The sequence below is a fragment of the Urocitellus parryii genome, chromosome 7 (genome assembly GCF_045843805.1).
Source record: "Urocitellus parryii isolate mUroPar1 chromosome 7, mUroPar1.hap1, whole genome shotgun sequence".
NCBI lineage: Eukaryota > Metazoa > Chordata > Mammalia > Rodentia > Sciuridae > Urocitellus > Urocitellus parryii.
Window position 1 is genome coordinate 85052215 of NC_135537.1, and position 22329 is coordinate 85074543.

The following is a 22329-nucleotide window of genomic DNA, read 5'->3' on the forward strand; positions in this document are numbered from 1 at the left end:
CTGTCCCTGCATATCCTTACTGGCTTTAATTGTAATTTGTAGCCTTGATACTTGCCATTGTAGTTGGAGATTAAATTTTAGTGTAGTTTTTCATGTATTTGTTGCCTATCTGTACTTCTTTAGAGAAATATGTTTAGTTTATTTACCCTCTTATTGATTGGGTTATTTGTACAATTACTTTTAAAAATAAGATATTTGGGAAATTAGGAATGAAACTACCATATGATCCAGCTGTCCGACTATTTGGTATTTATCCAAAACAATTGAAGTCAGCATACTATACAGATAAAGGTATAGCCATGTTTATAGCTGCACAATTGACCATAACCAAGTTATAGACCCAGCCTAGTTGTCTGTTGACAAATAGGTAAAGTAAATGTATATTCACACAATGGAGTTTTATGCAGCCCTAAAGAAGAACAAAATTATATTGTTTGCAGAAAAATGGATGAAGCTGGAAAGGATCATGTTAAGTGAAATAAACCAGACTCAGAAAGTTAAGGGTCGGGCTGGGGATGTGGCTCAAGCGGTAGCACGCTCGCCTGGCATGCGTGCGGCCCGGGTTCGATCCTCAGCACCACATACCAACAAAGATGTTGTGTCCGCCGAGAACTAAAAAATAAATATTAAAATTTCTCTCTCTCTCTCTCTCTCTCTCTCTCTCTCTCTCTCTCTCTCCTCTCTCACTCTCTCTTTAAAAAAAAAAAAAGAAAGTTAAGGGTCATATATTTTTTTTCTCATATGTCGAAGCCAAGGGGGGGGTATGAAAATAGAAGGGATACCTCTTGTAGGGTAGATAAATAGGATCAAGGGGTAGGAGGGAGGGAGGAAAGGAGAGGTTCTAGTAAATGAAATTGTGCAAATTATGTTATACATAATTATGTTATACATATGCACATTGAATGAATATGTCATAGTGAATTTCACTATTATTTTAAAATTTTATTTAATTTTTTTAGCCATGCTGAGGCTCAAACCCAGGGCTTTGAAAATGCTGGGCATGCACTCTACCACCCATTTTTCTCCCAGCCTACTATGTATAATTATAAGGCAGCAATTTAAAAAGAGAAAATAAACAAATATTTATGAAGTATTTGTAATTCATTATAATTTTACATAGTAGTGAGATGTACGTCATATTCAACCATACACATAGTACAATCTGGTAGACTTTGTTGCCCAGTACTCACCAATATTCTCCCTTCATTCCTCCCTCTCCAGCCCCTTCCTTTATTGTTTTCTCTTTCCCTCTGTTTTCATGAGATCCTTCCTTTATTTTTAAATTCTATTTCTTTTTTAGCTATTTTCTAGGCAGAAAATAATCAACCTTTAACTTTCTCAGTCTGTCTTATTTCACTTAGCATAATGTTCTCCAGTTCCATCTATTTAGCAGCAAATGATGCAATTTCATTCTTCTTTATGCCCGAATTAAACTCCATTGTGTAAATAGAGCACATTTTCTTTATCCATTCAATGTTGATGAGCACCTAGACTGGTTCCACAACTTAATTATTGTGAATTGCACAGCTATAAACACCAGTATGCGCATATCATCATAGTACCTTGTTTTTGGTTCTTTTGGATAAATACCAAGTAGTGGAATAGCTGGGTCAGTTCCATTCCTAGTCTTTTGAGGAATCTTCACACTGCTTTCCAAAGTGGTTATACCAATTTACAGAACAATGGATGAAAGTACCTTCCCCTACATTCTCATCAGAAATTGTTGATATTTGTAATTTTGGTGATTGTTATTCTAACTGAGGTGAGATAAAGTCTCAATGCACTTTTATTTTGCACTTTCTTGATTGCTAACAATGTTAAACATTTTTCATATATTTGTTGGCCATTTGTGTTTCCTTTGAGAAATGTCTGTTCTTTGGTCCATTTGTTGATTGGATTCTTTACTTATTTATTTTTGGTGATAATTTATTTTGAGTTCTTTATATATTCTGGATAATAGGCTCTTGTTAGAGAAACAGCTAGCAAAGGTTTGCTCCCATCACATAGGCTCTCTCTTCATGTTCTTAATTGTTGTCCTTGTTGTGCAGAAGCTTTTAATTTGATGCATCACACTTATTCATTCTTGGTCTTATTTCTTGTACATTGGGTGTCTTCTGAAGGAAGTTGGTGCCTGCACCTATGTGCTGGAGTGTTGACCCTCTGTTTTCCTTTAGCAGTTTCAAGATTTCTGATTGTTTTGGCTATTCTGGTTCTTTTATACTTCCAGATGAATTTTATGACTGCTTTTCCCCCCTGTAGTTTTGTGAAGGTTGTCAACCACATGTCAATGGGGATTGCATCAAATCTGTAGATCACTTTTGATTAAATGGCCATTTTAACAATATTAATTCTGTCTATCCATCTTCTAAGGTATTCCTTGAACACAGGGTCAATACTACCTAATGTTAAATCTGGTGTTTGGGGCACTGGGTTTTGGCAAGATTCCCACTCTTTGGCCAGTTTTGCAGTATTCTACTGTATATTTTGAATTCTTTATAGGAGCCTTTAGCATTATTGTAGAACAATGCAAACAGTTTCCCAAAATATGGCACTACTTTTGAAAGGTTTGTGGACATTGAATGACATGATGAGAAAAGAACCTGGCATGGTGTGGTTGTGTGATTCTGAAAAGACACAAATTTCATTGTGAGGTCACAAATGGCGTTCTTACTTTAATATCCTTCCATTTGTTCTTTAGCATACTTCAACTCATCCTTCAATACCTACTTTAATGTGAAGAATTCATACTCTCAGCCAATACCTATACCCAGCCAACCAGACCCCTTCTCTGAAGACTAAGAATCTGAGCAGCAACAAAGCAACAGCAGAAAGGCTTCCAGTGTGCTCATATATCTGTGGGGTCCAGGAAAGACTATAAAGGGGTTATGGGCACTGAGATCACCTGGAAAAACCCAGCTCCTGGTTTTATTGAATTTTGCCATCAGGTTCCCTTGACCTCCCCAGTGTCATCTAGAGTATTTTTTCAAAAGCACCCAGTTCAGTTTCTGCACCTTGAAACCCAAGTCCCCAACTACTGCCCTATCTCTACAGCATTGAGTCAGGCTGTCAGAATAAACAATAGTTATACATAAGTCATTATAAAGAGGCTTTTCTTCTGAGACTCAACCTTGAGAAAGATGGCCATTGTCAGACACTTATGCTCCCCCAATCTGAGATGCCCCAGGCTGGCTGGAGAAGAGATCACAGATGACTCTTGTTTGCCAAGTAGCTGTGCCCATCCTGTGCTGAAAGGGTAAGAGAAGGTGCTTAAGGCCATAGAGCTAAAGAGAAGCAGAAGGCCATATCCTTTGCAAACATGCTTTTTAAATTCTGGCTGGGCTCTTTCACATATAGGGTATGGACCTTGCTAGTTGCTTGCCAGTGCCTTTTCTCTATCATAAATGTACTCACATTTATGCAAATAAAGTATTATCATCAGCTGTATTTTGTAAATGGAGATACTCTGACTTAGGTTAGCAGAGTTGTTCAAGGTCAAACATTAAAGATGTGGGGTTCAAAGGTGACCAGAGCCCAAAGGTAATTGTCCCTTAGACTCAGTGATGTCCCAACCATGGGCATCTCTGCAAGATCCCGTTTTTTCATTTCAGATAGAGTTTTCAAGGAGCAGTAGAGAGGCCAGGTGACACAGAGAGGCTGGTGTAGGAGTGAACTTGATGGAAAAGCATGGCTAATGAAGAAGAGCATAGCCATTTTGTATGTTAGTGGATGTTGGTGGAATTGGGCTAAGCCAGACTGAAAATATTCCAGAACTAGAGGGAAAAACCTGCAATCCAAGAGTGTTAAATATGTCAGTGGAGGCTGAGCCACGTGGACAGAATGCAGAGGATCCAGTGGATGGAGTGGGCGTGGCTCTGCATAGGAGAGCAGGTAAGAGGCAATTTGTTGGGTGGAGCCCATTGAAATAAAGTGGAGAGGACCTAGTGGGGCTTGAATGTTGGGCAGAGATTGTGAGGCAGAGTCAGGCTGAGTGAGGGGAGCCCTACCTATAAGAACAGTGGGTGGGGAGGAGACAGGGGAAGCATGTGGGAGGCAGCACCCCATCCAACACTCCTTAGGTGAGCACATCCTAGGAACCAGGAGGCGCAGTAGTGCAGGAGCAGAGGGAAAGGTGGGTGTGTCCACAGGAGGCAAATGGAGTCAGGTGAGGCATCTGAAAATTCTGTCAGGAGACACTGTGGACCCAGTGGGGAAGCAGGATCTTTGGGCTCTGAGATAGAAATGTGACCTCAGGGTCTGCTCCATTGGTGGTCTCAATTTTCCCTCTTCCACACTGAGGCAATGGAGGGAGGCTGAAGATGCCACAGCACAGCCTTTCTTGGTTCCTCCCTCTCATGGGATGCTGTGCACTTTCTATATTTCAGGTTGATTGGGTTCCATGGGGTTTCTGGAAAAGGTCCTGGGGATATCACCTGAGACACTTTGTTTTGGGGGAAGAAAAATTTTACTGGCATGTTCACAGAAACTTCTCTTAGTGACTGCTGTGTACATACTGAGACCTTGAGGTCCAGAGAGGGTAAGCGTGTGATGCATCCATAACTTGCTGGAGTCTAGTTTAGATAGCACAGCCCACTTCACTCACTCACTCAAGCACAGGAAGTGTTTTCTAGCACCTAGGTAGTGAAAAAAAACATAGATGGGTAGGAGGCCTTAACTCTTTCCAGGGGCGACTTTGGGGAACTCCCTAAGTCTGTAAAGTAGAACACGATGCGATGCCTGCCTCTCAGGCTAGTCAAACTTCATGATTTTCTGAAAGGCAGTTTGTCATGGATGGGGCAGGGGATATATTTTGACAGTATTATCATTTAGTTTTTTAAAAAAAAACATTTATTTTTTAGTTGTAGGTGGACACAAAACATTTATTTTATTTTTATGTGCTGGTGAGGCTTGAACCCAATGCCTCATGTGTAATAGGGAACACTCTACATCTATGAAAAACCACAGCCTTCATTTAGTTTTATATATGGAAACATAACCCCTTGCATTTTAAAATAAAACTATAGTACCAGGCTCTGTTCTAGGCAAAGAGGACACAGACATGTACAAAACAGCAAGGAATCTCTGCTTTCATTCTTGTGGTTCTACTATTACCCTGGTGTGGAGCAAGAATTCAGGCACTAAAGGGATGTGGAGTACTGACCCCCTTTAGGCATCTGATCTAATGTTACCATCCATGGCAATGTTTTACCTTCTCAATTATTCTAAAACACACCCCTCACCATGTCACTTAGCTGCCCCAATCCTTTTCTACCTGTGAGATAAAGGCCTCCTTAAGGATTTCTCTGTTGCTGGCTTCTCCAGTTGCATCTCCCCATCCCTCTCTGAGGTTTCAAGAATTCCTGTCTCATCCCTACTTGTACTTACTGTTCTGCTTAATGTGGGTACATTCCTATTGTTAGAAGTGCTAACTCCTAATTAGACACTAGATGGCGCCAGAACTCTATTTTTGACTTTTTTTTCTAGCATCCACCAGAGTATCTGCCTACTTATTGGTTGGCTTGGTTAAGAAACATTTTAGAAAGTCCTTCAGTATTTGTTTTACAAGCAGCTTTTTAATTTTTTTTCATACAAATATTCATTAATTGTATGTATGAAATTAATCATCCAGCTATGAAAGGGAGTAGTACACTAACTATCCAGTGTACGTATGTGTGTGTGTGTGTATGTATGTGTGTGTGTGTGAGTGTGTGTTTATTTATTTATTTATGAACATATATATTTTTTTCAAAATTTATTCAGAAATGGGATAAGGGTTTCAATTCAGTCATGACCTATTTCTACATTTGTTGTTCCTGGGATGTTTCAGGAGTCCTTACTAATATTGCAGGTATTTCTTTCTCTTTTCTATGCTGTGGTTATTATAAGCCATTAAATAGAATAATATATATCTCAGAAATGCCAAGTGTTATCTCACTTGTAGTTGTCCATTGGGCATCTCTAGGCATAAGTAAATATTCAGTGCTTTTTGGCAAAAGCAGTTTTTAAGTCCCTCAATATGAGGAGGATTTGTGGCTCTTTAGCATAACTTGTCCCCATGGATATGATTATCAAAGAATATGTATTATATGATATGATGGCATGACTTGGTAACAGGAATAAAAGTGGTTTAACCTGATTTATTTATTTATAGTTATATATTTTATAAACATTTAATGTGCATATAATTATATACTTATAAAGCAATAATTTTGAATACATGTATCTTTCACACATATATGTTTATAATATTGTCTTTAGGATAAGCAGGTTTGGGGATGGATTGGAGTGAGTGTAATGGTGAAAAAGATCAAGGACAATTGCTGAATTTTTGACTTGAGCACTCTAGGGTAGTTGCTGATACCCAATCCTGTAAGGAACAGAAAAACCACATGAGGCAGGGAAAAGACTGCTAGTCTCAAAGAAGGCTTTTGTGTTGATGTTTGTGATTTCTCCTTGATATCCACATGAACATGTCTGAACATGAGAGGAGAGGACTGGGAAGAAAATGAATATTTGGAAGGCAGGGGAATGTGCAAAATACTGCAATGAGACTGAGCATGACCCTAGGTGTGGGTGAAGATATAGAAGTACAGGGAACATTTCTCTGAGCTGGGGACACACCTATATTTAGCAATGGAGAAGAAAATTATATGAAGGAGACAGAGAGTGAGGGCATCAGTTAAGGAGATAGAAAACTAGGGAAATGTAATGACACAGATTTCTGGAAGAGATGATTTTAAAAAGAAATGCAAAACCTCTTGTTCTAAAAACCACTAAAAGTGAACTACAGTGTGACATAGGAGGGACCTTGAGATTTGGTGCCATAGTAGTTTCTGACTATCTCAGTCGAGCCCCTGTCCTCAGGTGGTGGGAAATGAAACAAAATAGAAGATTTTTGGAAAAATTAAGGTCAGCATAGTGAAGGCAATAGCTGGAGATCTTTTTCTGATTGTGTACAATGAGATAAAGGGAGACTCAGCCAGGTGTTAACATTAATGGCCTCTGAGATGTGAGAAGAGTTTATTTCTGCAAATGTTTGTTTGTAGCTGCAGAAATATTTTTTCTATTACCATGTTTGCCACCTACACCTTAGAGTTGATTTTTTGAAGTAATATAGAAGCCCAATAGTAATTTCTGGAGAGTAGGAAGGGTGCTGGGGCAAGGCAAGTGATGAAAGTAGAAAATAGATAACTAGATATGATCACTGTGTACCTTGCATTTGGAAATATTATGTTCAATTCCATTAACATGTGAAATAAATATTTGTTAATTAAAAACAAATTAAAACTAATAATTCTATTTGATCACTGAAAAATAGGCACTCAACACTGAGGGAGAGAGTATACTTTTGGTTTGTTTCCTGCTTGTGAAAATAGTTATTGCTAGTCACCTATAAAGAGAACTTATTAAATAATTTTGGAAGGAATAGTATGCATTTTAAATGCCTTGTTGTCAAAGTATAAAGAGATTATCTGATGGTCACTGAAATATTTGAAGTGCTACAGTCCATCCATTGTCAAGGTAGTTTGTGCCAGGTTCATCCTTTGGGAATGTAATATTTTCCTTATTCTTTCACTATTTTTTGCAATCAAGTCACTGAATCTGCCCACCCATAAAATGACAAGGATACTAAGCTCCACATGCAGGAGGGGATGCTATTCTCCTGCATTGTTTTAAACTCTTTTATATGAAATATTTGTCTGTTCGATCACTTATTATCAAAGAAGTCAATTATGTTTTGTCAGTAAATATATATTCATTTGTTGCTTTCACTTATAATTTACTGATAATGGTTTTTATTTTATTGCTCATATTTTTCCAGCTTTCACTCTTTCAGGATCTTTTACTTTAATTCTCATGTCATTTGTCAGGAATCCACATGTGGGACATCTTGGGAGACTTTCCTCTTACTCTTCCTTTTTTTTCTCCTACTATATTCAGGTTCATTTTTAAATTTATCATACCAGAGCCTAGAATCATCATTTTCTCCAGGGAAATATACACATTTTTACTGGTATTTTTAGGGAAACTTGTGTAATTTGTCAGGCCCAATGCAAAATGAACACTTTAACTTCCTGTATAAAAGCAGGTGACCTCTACCATTGACATCATGCCACAGAAATCTATTTCTTTTTTCTGTGATCTCTTCACATGTTATAGTAAATTTTTTATGTCTTTTAATTGTCCTTATTACAGAATTTTAAATTTTTAGCAAGACTTCTAACATTCATTTTTTACGTATGCCATATCAATTCTAAATGCAAACTTACAAGCAAGTCACATTGGAGAGCTTACATTGTGTTCATTAATACCAAAGCAGTGAATGTTACACAACCAGTTTAATTGTTTTTACTATACCTTGATAACTGTGAACAATTTCTCCAGCTGGTTTGTTAATGAGTTTGAAAGAACTGGAAGAAAAATGACTTTGGACACCCTATTTTCCTTTCCCTTCATATCCTCAGATGGAGAGGTGGGTTAACATAATGAAGTACCTTGAGTGACAAAGCTGTCTTCTTTCTGTATTTGAATCTAATTCTGGTTTAACATTAAAGTGTGGCCTCCCCGGGTTTCATCATGCTCCCTTTTTTACTTACTGGTGAATAAGACATGGTTGCATTGTACTCAACTCTCTCTTAGCTCCCATATTTCCTTGCCTGCTGGAATTTGTGATAATGGGAATGAAAACTCAGTGTTCATGAAGTGGTCAAATGCAGTATTCCTGCAGGTTACATTTATATGCTGTGTTTATACCTGTGGTCCACTGCCTTCTTGGAATTTACTTATTAAAAATGAGTAGTAAGGTAAAATAAAAAAAATTATGATAGAACCTGCAGAATATTCAATAAAGGACAGGTCCACCTTGAGAAAGAATCCTGACTGTGTAGGAAGAGCATCATGGGGCTAGACCTCCTTTCCGTGCCTTCTGCCTCCTCCTCTCTCTCCATCATCCTTCCCTACCTCAGTACCTTGTATCCTCCCTTCCTCCCTTGCACAATAGTAAGAAAACTAAATAGGATACATGTACTCTGAAAACATATAATTGAACATTATACTATTGTAAAGTGTAAGTACAGAATTTTGCTGCAAACATCTAGAAGTTGTTTATTTTATGCAATTAAAATTTTATATCCATTGAAGAGCAGCACCCCATTTAACCCTAACCACATTTCTTTGCAAACAACATGCCTCTCTCTATATCTAACTATATTTATATCTATCTATATCTATATCTATATCTATATCTATATCTATCTATATATATCTATATATATAAATTTAGAGACACGGTCTCATTCAGTTGCTTAGGGCCTGGCTAACTTGATGAGGCTGGTTTTTAACTTGTGTTCCTCCCACCTCAGCTTCTCAAACTGCTGGTATTCAAGGTACGTCCCACTTTACCCAGCTCACTTAATGGGTTTTCATAGAAATTTTTGTGTGTGTGTGTTACAGATTTTATACTCTTTTCAGGTGATGTGTAAGTAATTTCACTCATTCCAACGGTTGAATCTTTTCCCTGTTCATGCTTTACTGTGCTATGTAGAAGCTTTTGGTTTAATGGAATTATACATGTCTGTTTATGGTTGTGTTCCTTTTACTGTCATAGCCAAAGGACCATTTCATAAAGCAAAGTTGTAAAGTGTTTCTTCTGTGTTTTCTTTGTATATTTTGCTCACAAACTTGTGATCTTCTTTTATTCTATTTTAGATTGAAAAAATAGCAACATCATCTGCTTGTGTTGTATAGCATGATATTTCAATACATGTAACACTGTGTAGTGTTCACATTTGTCACCTTATTAGGATGGGAAAAGATTGGTAAATGGGACCCCAGTATTTTCTTCCAGAAATTTTACAGATTTACATCTCACTGTTATATTTTTTCCTCTTTGAGTTGATGTTTTGATATGGTGTAAAATAAGTTTTAGTTTTCTTTCTTCTGCGTGTGGATATTGAGTGTCCTCAGCACCATCTGTTAAAGAGACTAACTATCCTTTATTCATTCTGTATTGTTGGCCTTCTTCTCAAAGATGAGTGTGAAGTGAATGTCTGGGCTTATCCTTGTTCTCGTTTCTATGCATTGGTCTACATGTGGCCTTCTATTTAAGTAAAACTGTGTTTTAATTCTTATAGTTTGAAATTTGTTTGACTCTATCTTTTTGACATTTTTAAAATTAGCTATACATAACAGTATAATGCATTGCCATAGTGTACATAAATGGAGTACAACTTCACATTTTTCTTTTTGTACATGATGCAGAATTACACCGGTCATGTAATTGTATAAGCGTGCAGAGTAATAATATCTGATCCATTTCATGATCCTTCAGAATAGCATACATCTTTCCCTCCCTTTGCTTCTCTCTCTCTAATCCAAAGTGCATTTATTCCTTTTAGTGCCTTTCATTGTGAATTAGCATCTGCACGTCAGATAAAATATTCAGCCATCGAAATTTTACTATTGGTTTATTTAGCTTGGCATGGTATTCTCAAGTTTCATCCATTTGCCAGCAAGTGGCATAATTTTATTCTTTCTAGGGTTGAGTAATATTCTATCACACACACACACACCCTTACACAAACACACACACATAGACACACACATAGACACCCACACACACATATATTTGTGTGTATATATTTATATCACATTTTATTTATTCATTCATCTGTTGAAGGATACCTAGGTTTGTTCCATAGTTTAGCTATTGTGAATTGACCTACTTTACATTGATTGTGGCCAGCAGCAACAACGTATGAGTGTACCTTTTCTCCCACATCCTCATGAACACTATTATTGCTCGTATTCTTGATAATTGCCATTATGACTGCAGTGATATAAAATATTGAAATAGTTTTGATTTGCATTTCCCTAATTGCTAAAGATGATGGTCTTTTTTATATGTTTGTTGATCAATTGTATTTCTTCTTCTGTGAAGTGTCTGTTCAGTTTCTTCGTCCACTTACTGATGTGTTATGTCTCTTTTTTTGGCAATAAGTTTGTTGAGTTCTTTATATATCTTGGAGATTATTATTCTATTTGATGTGTATGTGATAAGGATTTATTCTCCCATTCTGTAGGCTCTCTCTTCATGTTATACATTGTTTCCTTTGCAGAGAGTAAGCTTCTTAGTTTGAATCCACCCCATTTATTGATTCCTAATTTTATTGTTTGTGTTTTAGGACTCTTTTTTATTAAGTCAGCTAACAGGGTGAGGATTTGGACCTTGTTTATTTTTTTTTTTCTGTTAGGCACAGGGCCTCCATTCTCATGTGTAAATCTTTGATCTACTTTGAGTTGATTTTTGGGCACAGTGAGAGAAGTTTAATTTCATCTTTCTACATATGGATTTCCAGTTTTCCCAGCACAAATTGTTGAAGAGGCTATCTTTTCTCCAATTTATGTTTTGGTCACCTTTGTCTAGTATGGATTGGTCTATATGTCTTTTGATATGGGGTTTTCTTTTTTTTTCTTTCTTTCATTTTTTTAATTTCTGTAGTATAGTTTAAGGTCTAGTATTGTGATGTCTATTGATTCACTCATTTTGTTGAGAATTGTTTGTTGAGAATGACTATTGTGGTTCTCCTATTTTTTTCAAATGAATTTCATGATTGCTTTTTCTAGTTTATGAAGAATGTCATTGGATGTTTAAAAGGAATTGTAGTGAATCTGTATAAGTATTTGTTAGTATTGCCATTTTGACTATGATCATTCTTCCTACCCAAGAACATGGGAGATCTTCAATTTCTATCTTTAGTGTTCTGTGGCTTTCATTGTAGAAGCATTTTACCTCTTTTTAGATTGATTCCCAAGTATTTTATGTTATTCTTTCTTTTTCTTTTTTGAGGCCATTGTTAATGGGTGGTTTTCCTAATTTTTTTAAAACTGAATTCATAGCTTGAGTATAGAAATTCATTTGGTTTTTAGGTGTTTATTTTATATTCTGCTATTTTGCTGAATTTATTAGTCAAGAAAGATTTCAAGTGAATTTTTTTTTATTTTCTAAATATAGAATCATGTCATTAGTAAATATTGATAGTTTGATTTCCTATGTTTCTATTCATTTGTCTATTCATTTATTTATCAAAGATGAATGAATAGAAACATAGGTTTTGTATAGAGCTTCAAGGATGATGTTGAATTGAAGTGGCAAAAAATTCATCCTTTTCCTTTTTTTGAATTTTAGAGGGAATGCTTTAATTTTTTCTCCCTTAAGAATAATGTTTCCAAGGAGCCGCCACAGAAGGCCCAGGTGCAGTGGCCACTGCCTGGGTAGGCACAGGGCTGAATGGACAGGGGAGGGGAGCGAGCCCCCAGGGAGGCTATGGCTACTCCTCCCGCACCAGGCGCAATGGGGATCGGAGGCTTGAAACACTCTTCTATGGTGATGAGGCACTGAGCAGCCTGGTCAATGGCGTCAGTGGCAGCAGCAGCAACTTTGCGTGCGTGGCCCGCTTTTCCCTGGAGCACCCCAAACAGCATCGGCAGGCAGAGTGGTGAAGAATGACAGCTGACTCTGAGGAAACAATTTGTGGTGGCGCCACCTCTGGCCTCCCTGCGCATACTGCACCAACAGCAGGCGCCCCCGACAGCCTGCTCTCCAGCCGACCTGGGGCTGCTCAAGCTCGCCTCTCCTGAGCTTGACGTCAACATGCAGACCAACAGGCTGGTCACAACCACGCCAAGGAGCACGCAGTTCGTCTACCCAAGATGGTGGCCAGCGAGGAGCAGGAGTTCACCGAGGACTTTGTCAAGGCCCTGGAAGATTTGAACAAGCAGCACCAGCTTGGCGTGGGTGCAGCCTGGCTGCTGGTGCAGCCTCGCAGGAGGACCTTCTGGCACAGCATCGGGCGCCACCCTCCCAACTGGCACTGGTCTTCCTAAACCTGAGCCGCTACAAGGAAGGCGCCAGGGGTGCTGGGGATACTGCAACTGTCGCCTTCCCCTCCCACAGCCGCTGCTTCCCAGTGGTGTACTGGGTCCGCTGGGCCTAGCTGTGCTCAAGGATGAGCTAGAGATGGTGCCCGAGTTGCCAAGCTTCGGCTAGAGCCTGCTGTCGCAAATCGACATGGACATGCAGGAGCGCATCAAGGCTGAGCCCAAGCAGCTGCTCAACAATATCGCAGCCTCCAAGTGCCCCAACGGTAAGCTGGAGCATCTCTCACCTGGAGAAAAAAGTGAAGAGCTCAAGAGCCAGAACACTGAGCTAGCGTCCACCAGGAGCCTGCTGCTCAAGCAGGTGGTGCAGCTCAAGCAGAAAGTCCTCAACTAGGTGCCCTGGTACTGAGCCCAAGCACAGGGCGCATCCGCGGCCCCCCTCCTCTTGAGGGGCGGGCTTGCAGGGAGCGGGGATTGAGCTCCCAGGAGTTGGTATGGTGCGGCCCTGGCGACCCCCTCCAAAAGGGTGCCCAGGACTTCACAAGCTGGACCCCCTGCTCCTGGGGGGTGGGGAGCGAGCGCATGACACCCCCTTGCGATGCATCTCTTCCTCGCGCTGCCACCAGGTGTCACACAAACCCACAGCCTAGCCGCCCCTTCTACACACTGCTGCAGAAGGGGCTTTGTGAGGCGCAACCTCCAGCCTGCCTTTTCTTGTACTCTTTTTTTTTTTTCCCTTTGGAAGAGAGAAGAACAGAGTTTTCTATTCTTCCGTATTTATATTTCTACTCGGGAACAAACGGGTGTGTGTGTGTGTGTGTGTGTGTGTGTGTGTGTGTGTGTGTGTGTTTCTTTGTGTTGGCTTTTTTTAAAGAAATGGGAAGAAGAAAAAAATATATCATGCCTTTTCCTCACTCTGGCTACCCCCTTCTGTCCTTCCCACACCCCTCCCCTGTGCCCTTTTTGTTCTTTGTTTTTGTTTTTGTTTTGCTAGGAGTCCACATTCCTGTTTGTAATCCTTTGTCCGGTTTTCTGTTTTCAGTAAAATCTCCTTATTCCAAAATAAATAAATAAATAAATAAATAAATAAATAAATAAATAAATAAATAAAAGGAGAAGAAGAAGAAGAATGTTTCCCTTGTGTTTACAATAGACACTTTTTATAGTGTTAAGATATTTCTCTATTACATATAGTTTTCTTGTGTTTTGACCATGTATTTAGTCAAATGCTTTTTCTGCATTTGTTGAGATAAGTTTTTTTTTTTTTTTTGATTCTGGTCTTTACATCTATATACTTAAAAAAATGTTTATTGATTTCCATGTGTTGACCCAACCCTGCATCCCTGGGACAAAGCCCACTGATCATGTTGTACAATCTTTTAAATATGATTTTGTATGCTGTTTGCCATAATTTTATTGAGAATTATTACATCTCTGTTCATCAGGAATACTGGTCCACAATGTTCATTTCTTGATGTGTCTTTGGTTTTTGCATCAGGTTGGTATTAATTCCATAGAATGAGGTTAGAAGGTTTTGCTATTTTCTATTTCATAAAATAATTTTAGAAGAATTGGTGTTCATTCTTTTTTCAATTTCTTGTAGAACTGGGTTGAGAATTCTTCTGATGATGGGTTTTCTTCTTAGTTGTTAGGCTTGTGATAAACTCTTCCTTGGGAGAATTAATGTAGTACACTCAAGACTTCATGCTTTAGAGGAGAAATGCCTACCTTAACATTAGCCTGCTTTGACAAATGTTAGTCCTCAAATAACAATATTTTTTTAAACATGTTTTGTTTTCCCCAGGAGAGGACTGACACCTCCAAGATTCCTTTCTTTAAACACATGTGTGTGTGTGTGTCCAGTGTTTTGTGGTCACTTGTTAAAACTTCATTAAATAACATAGGCATGACTTGAATTAGGGTATTTTACTCAAAAATTTTAGCCCACATCTTAAGTTTTTGGTCCATATAACACTTTAAGTAGCTATAATTTCTATCAGAGTCTCTACATGGAAGTATTAAATGATGGGATAAAATATTTTAACACTCTAACTCTCCAATATTATCAAATTTATTGCTAATGGAGTGTAATGTCATTCATACTCTTAACAGAATTCTCCTGAAATAATGTGAAGACCTTTGAAATAAACAAAACACAAGAGGATCAGTCAAGGGAACTGACAAAACCCCCATGAGAACAGGATGAAGATTTTGAAATATTTCTGAATTAAAAGCTAGGTTCCAGGAAAGGTGGAATCAACATTATTCGTGTGTGTGTGTGTGTGTGTGTGTGTGTGTGTGTATTGGGATAATTACTACACTAAGATATTTAGGTGTTTGTGTAGTAGGAGAATATAAGATACTATTACAGTGTTAAGAAATAGGGAAATAAAAGGAGCTCTATCATAAACATCATGCTGAATTTAGCTGGAAACCCAAATGTTAAGCATATAGATATTTTGTAGAAAGAAACAAAATTAAGCAAATAGATCATCAGTTCTCTTGCTGCTGAGGACAGAGTAGAACATAACAGTTTACACACATATTTTAAATAAATTCAATAAAATGATTCATTTCAAGAGAAACTAATAAACCTGGCTGTGGTAGAAGGAACTGTCAAGTTCAACTTGTTAAACTGTTTTTGACACATCTATGATCAAGAAGAAAAAAATGACTATTTCCCATGATTAAACTCAGTAATAACAGAAAGTCTTCTCAGATAAATGGCTACACTTTGAATAATGCTGCAATATTCATTAACTCTTCTGCCTCTTCCAGAATAGTCCCTCAGTGCCTGAAAAACACTGGAATACAAAGAAATAGGTACCCAAGGCTTTGAGACTTCTGCAAGAAAAATTCAATTTTTTCCCATGTTTGGCCATCCTGACATCAATGTGTGGATTCAGATATTTGGAGCAAAGCTGTACTCTGATGATCCAATTACTTTTTTCTTTTAAAATTCCAAAATTTTCTGTAGAAAATGCTTACTTTACCTGAACACCCAAAGTCTGTTTTCATTCATTGAATGAATTTACATTGTCTTTGAAAAGCATTTTTCTTTGAAGTTTTCAGTGAACAAAATCATCCTTTGATATTTGGGTGAAAAAATCAGTGAAAATTCTTTGAAAGTTTGAATACTTCTCAGGAAAAGATAAAATACCTTTCTCTAAATTATTATAACCTGCTCTTATTACAGAAAAGTCAGTAATGTAATAGAAAATAATTTGTTTTTTATTACTATTGTCATTTTTGTTTGTTTGTTTGTTTGTTTGCTTTTGGTTCTGTTCCTAGCAAAACAATGTAAGGATTCTCACTAGACCCTGGACATGTATGGCTCATTGTATAAGAAAATAAATTAAACAAACAAATAAAAAAACTAATGTTTTATCTGAGTGTGTATACTTTTAAAATATATTTTTCAAGTTTTTCAACTAAAAACAATTCTGAGTAATGACACGTAATATAAATGTATATGGCTCCCATAGAGCTTTATTTTCCAAATGACTAGTTTGTGAGAAGTAAATATGAAGAGCAAACTGAGACATCTTCTCTTAGAAAGAAATCAAAAAAGGGATGGAGAGTGAGAGATAAGAAGGAAATAACCAATAAAGTGAGAAAGGAAGAAAGTAGAGAAGAGAGAAAGGAAGGAATACATTTGACTAATGGTTTTTGTCATTTGGGAATGAAGAGAGGTTAAAGCACCTTCTTTCTGAAGGATCCAGTTTTTCTTCCAATTACCCCTTCCCATTGTACTCCATCTTCTGATTCTCTCGACCTCATCAAATTGAATATTTATCAGATATACATTGTCATTATGAACCAATCTGTGCTTGAAGATAATTTCTTCAGCTACTGTACAGTTCAGCTTAGCCATGAACAAGTAATTTAAGAACTGTGAAAAAAATGAACTGTAGATGCCAACCATGCAGGATGTTCTCTTTCCCATTCCAGAAACCAAAATTAGAACCTCTTTTCTGTTAACCTTGGCTGAAAAATGTAAAAAAAAGATCCTGACTGGCCCTGGTCATGTCCAACTCTACTAAATATTGTTGTGAGCATAATGGAACTTAATCTGAACAGAAATGACTCATGGACCCTGTTATCTGTTTCTGGTAGATTAGTGTTAGTAACTACCATAGCTCAGAAATGAAAGATCTACATGGGAAGGATTAAGTTATAAAGAAAATATGGAGAAAGAATATGAAATTCTAAGTATCATCAAATGCCTACTATTTATCTGATCAATAGGACTGTGTTTCTAAGTAATTTCACCCACAATTTATCTGCCCCTTAATGTGTATCAGCACACCTCTTTACTTGGACTATCTTTATTTATTTCAACCAGAGATTTGTTGGGTAAGAAAAAAAATAATCTCATTTTATAGGTAGCATATTGGAAGTGAGGTGGACTTTAAAAAAATCTCAGGTAATTTTCTCATGATTATTTGTACTAAAATATGTTTAGAACATATTTTCCTTAGTATTCAAAGAATTACTACATATGGAGCAGAGTGATAAATAATCACTTTTTATTGATGTATAAGAATCTTTTTAGTAAGTTACTAGTTTATTCACTAAGGGTTTATGTTCATTATTCTCTAAAAAGATCATGAAAAATGTAAAAATAGATTTTCTTGACTTTTTGTAGAAAAACTCCAGCAACACTTCACAGAAAAATATACAGAAAGAAAGAAAGAAAGAAAGAAAGAAAGAAAGAAAGAAAGAAAGAAAGAAAGAAAGAAAAGAAAAGAAAAACAATGTTGTTGGGAATTATTAATTCTCAGTACAAATTTTATTGTTGAGGGCCTGTCCTAGGCCAGGCATGTTTGAGGCTAGGAAAACCACCAAGCCTTCTTTGATTGTTTTAATTAACACTTTATTTTAAGGAGACTTGTAGATTTACAGAAAAACAAAGCACATAGTACCATGTTCCCATATGCTTTCCCTTAATCAAAATTTCTACAAATTTTTTCTTTGTGTATTACTGAGAAACATTTTATGTAAGTACAAAATCAAAACGTTTTGCCAATAATGATGGTGTTAAATAATTATTAATAGCAATAAATAGTTTAATTATTTATTAAAACACTAATTTTACAGATTTTTAAGCATTGACAATGAATAATGTCAATTTTCACCATGATAGCATCTTACAGAGTGGATTCACCATGCCAGAAATCCCTGTTTTTCACCTCTTTAAACATCTTCTCTTCCCCCTGATTTCTTGGCAATGTTTAACATTTTTAATGTTTTGACTTTCCCAGAATGTCATACATTTGGAATTATACAAATATGACATTTCAGACAATATATTATTTCTGGCAGTATATATTTATGATGTCTCCATGTTTTTTCATGTTTGATAGTAAATTTTATTTTTTTGAAAAAAATTGAATAACCCTCCAATGTATAGATTTATCACAGTGTTTACATTAATAACAGATAAATAGCTACTGAATAATTTAAGTAGTGACATTTACAATGTTTTGGTATAATTACCACAATTACTCTCTTAGGTGCTTCCTGTTCTTGGCAATCATGAATGAAGAAGCTGTGGATATCTGTATGTGGGTTTTGTGTGGACATAACTTTCAATTCCATTGAATTGACACTGAGAAATACAATTAGTGGGCCATATTTAGTGTACACTGAACTGTCTTCCAGAGTGGCTGTCCAATTTTGTTTTCCCAACAACAATGCATAAGAGTTCTTCTTATCCCCCATCTTTGTGAGCTCTTGATATTGTCAAGTTTGAAATTTTGTAAACTTTTATAGGTATGTTTAATTTGTAATTACTTAATAACATGTAATATTCAGCATCTTTTTCTATGCTTTCTAAATATATACTTGGTTTTTTGGAGGAATATATTTATTTCTTTCATTCAAATTTAAAACAATTTTATTATGATAATACTAAAATACAATAAACTATACATACATAAGTCATAATTTGTCATGTTGGATATACCTTTTTACAGTGTAACAATGACCACAATCAAGTTTTTAATATCGATAGTTTGTGCAGATGGTTCTTGGTGCCCTGTTGTAATTTCTACCTCTTGCTTCCTCCTCCCACTGGGGAAAAACAAACAAACAAAAACAAAACAAAACAACAACAACACTGACTGACTTTGTATTGTGATACATGATACAGTAATTGGAAATCACACAAATTAATTTTCAGAGCCTTAGTCTGCATAGATGGTGACCTTGGAACAGTCAGTCATTCTTCAAACATGCTGTACTCATCTGTTAGATAAGAGATCTTCTAATCAGAACCCAAGATAGTGTAAAGATAAGAACAAAGTAAATAATGAATCAAGAATACTGCCTGACACGAGAAGGCTCTTGATTTCTGGTATCCAGTGTTACCATCCATGCTTTTGTTTGGTGAGAGTACATGTTGGAGATTATAACTCCATAGTTTCTTTCTTTTTATTTTATTTAGTTGTTTTTTATATGTATGATAATAGGAAATATTTGGGCATATTATAAATACATTGAGTATAACTCATTGTATTTAGGATTCTATTTTTGTGGTTCTACATAATGCAGTCACTCTGGTCATGTGTTCAAATACAAAGATAATGAAGTTATGCCCAATTCCATAGTTCATTTCTGTCACTTCTACCTATAATTGTATAGACTTCAGTGTTTATAAGTTTTTTTTTCCTTATTGGTTTCATAGTGGTTGAATTCTCATAAAAGTGCCTATCAAAGAATAATTTAAGTAGTGACATTTACAATGTTTTGGTATAATTACCACAATTACCTTGTTTTAAGCATTTTAATCACTAAAAATAAACCATGTAATCTGTTAATCAACCACTCATTTACATAACTTCCAAGCCCTGGCAACCAACTCTCTCCTTTCTAACTCTATGATTTCCAATTTTTGGATATTTAATATAAATCTAGTAATAGCACAGGTAAAATTTCATGTTTGATTTTGTTTACTTTTCTTACTATTTTTGAGATTTGTCTACATGGTCACCTGTATCAGTACTTCATTTTTATGGCAGAGTAATATTGAAACATATATATATATATATATATATATATATATATATATATATATATCAGTATATCTATATATATATATATATATCTATATGTATATGTGCTTACTTGGACATGGATATATATAAATACATAGACTCATTTGTTTATCATTCTTGATGGAAATTTGGATTTTCATATATTTCCTAGTGGACATAATGATGCTATTAATATTCATGTTCAAGTGTTTGAATATCTGTTTTCAGTTCATTTGGAAATATAGCTAGGAATGAAATTTGTAAGTCATTTGGTAATTCTATATTTAAAACTTTAGCAATCATAAGTTTTATTCCTATACCTACTATACCATTTTATATATTTAACAGAAGTGTGGGTAGCTTCCAATTGTTTCACATGTTGCCCAAGACTTTTATTTTTAAATAATGAAGGCATTCTCTTGTTCATAAAGTACTCTTTCATGTTATTTGTTGGATTTCTGTTGTTCAGGTTGTTGTTGTAGTAGTTTTGGTATAGGGAAGAGAACCTTAAGGTGGTCCACCAATGAGATACATCTCCTGCCTCTTTTGTTTACAAAGTCTCACTAATTTACCCAAGGTTGCCACAGACCTGCAATACTCCTGCAGACTCCTGAGTAGTTTTGATATGAGCATGCACATATTAATAGACAAAACAAGAAAGAAAAGCATCAATATTTCTCTAATAGAATTTCATTGAAAGAAATATCAGGAACTGTGATGCAGGAAGAGAAAAAAAATCCACTTTTTATCAGAGGCTGTACTTTTGTCCAACCATGAAAATCAGTAGCCTTAGTTTACTCCATAATGTCTCTTTCTCAGAAATGTCATATTAATTAAATTAAAGAAATACGCTTTGCATCTTATTCTAATGAAATCCCCTTTTACACAGAAAATCTTAATTAAGCTTCTCTACAAATATTCTCCATAATCATTTTATGACTATGAGCAAAGAAAATACAAAAGAGTTCAATGTAGTTAAGCTTCCTATTTCCTGTTGCTCTATCTTACTTTGCCATGAGCCTGAAAGAGATCAGCATATCAGATGCTGAACACCTCTTTACTAGTTTTCACAAGATTTTTGAGCAATCTATTATTGCAATGATATAATATACTTTGTGAAATTTTTTCAAGTGGGAAGTGTATTTGAAAAAGTGTGTTCTTATTGTAACAAAGTCTTTGTCTTTGGACAGATATATTAACAGAGATATTTACATTTCAAAGAATAATTGGGCTCCATTGTAATGGTTCAAAAGGTTAGGGGGAAAAGAGGGCTAAAAGAAGCTCTTTCTTTCTCAGGTACTGATTCATGGGGAAAAAAAAAAAAACTGTTTTTAAGGTTGTAATTTACACAAAACAGGGAAAAAATTCTGTTGTGATGGGAACTTCTGTAGATTTTGAACCTCTGAGTACCTCTCCCTATATACTGGTTTTAAAGTCCTAAAACATCCTGAAAATGGTCTTTAGGACAATTGATTGAGGAGAGTAAAAAGTTTTCTCTCTGAACCTGGCTGCAGCCAAATAAATCTACTTTCTGTTACTCTCTGGTGTGTGACTTTGTCTCATTCTACTACACTGGCTTCTTTTACTTAGGAAAATGCATTTAAATTTTATTTTGGTTGTTGAGCTAATTAATAGACTACTCTTGTTGAATGGATTTTTTTGAAAATACATATACTTTGCCATTAATTTGCTAAAGATATTTTAGCAAATTTGCTATATTTCCATATATTCCATGTATTAATGCTTTATTTAGCATTAATTTGCTATATATCCTCCAATTTAAATTGTTGTTGAATAAATCTGCTGTGAATATTTGCATATGTAAAAGTGGCTTGCCTCATGCTTGGAATATAACCCTTGTGACTCTACCACTGAGGCTTTTAAAAAAAGAAAGGAGAAAAAGGACCTCTCTCTCTCTCTCTCCTGTTTCATAACTAGGAACTATATCGTCTTTTCCCATCCTCGAATCAGGCAGCTTTTGGAACACATCCACCAGAGGAACCAAATAATTCAGACTTCAAAGATGGCCCCAGGAGATATAAGGAATAGATATCTCCCAAATTAACAAGTGAACAGTTACTCTTCTTTACAGGGAGTACCTGACAGGCAGTCTTTGAATAGCTTATTTTGAAAATATTCTTTGTTTTGCCAGGTATGGTGACTCATGCATATAATTCTAGTGGCTCAGGAAGATGAGGCAGAAGGTTTGAGTTAAAAGCCAGCCTCAGCAAAAGCAAGGTGCTAAGCAATTCAGTGAGACTCTGTATCTTTTAAATTATATTTAAACTAGAACTGGGGATGTTGTTCAGTGGTTTAATGCCTCTGAGTTCAATCCCCACTTCTCTCTCTCTCTCTCTCTCTCTCTCTCTCTCTCTCTCTCTCACACACACACACACACACATACACACACACACAC

The 22329-nt window shown here is 36.2% G+C and overlaps 1 pseudogene; it reads left to right on the forward strand.

Moving 5' to 3' along the window:
• The first annotated feature begins 3806 nt into the window (after positions 1-3806).
• Positions 3807-13270, forward strand: LOC113177822 (transcription factor JunD-like; annotated as a pseudogene).
• Positions 13271-22329: the final 9059 nt, after the last annotated feature.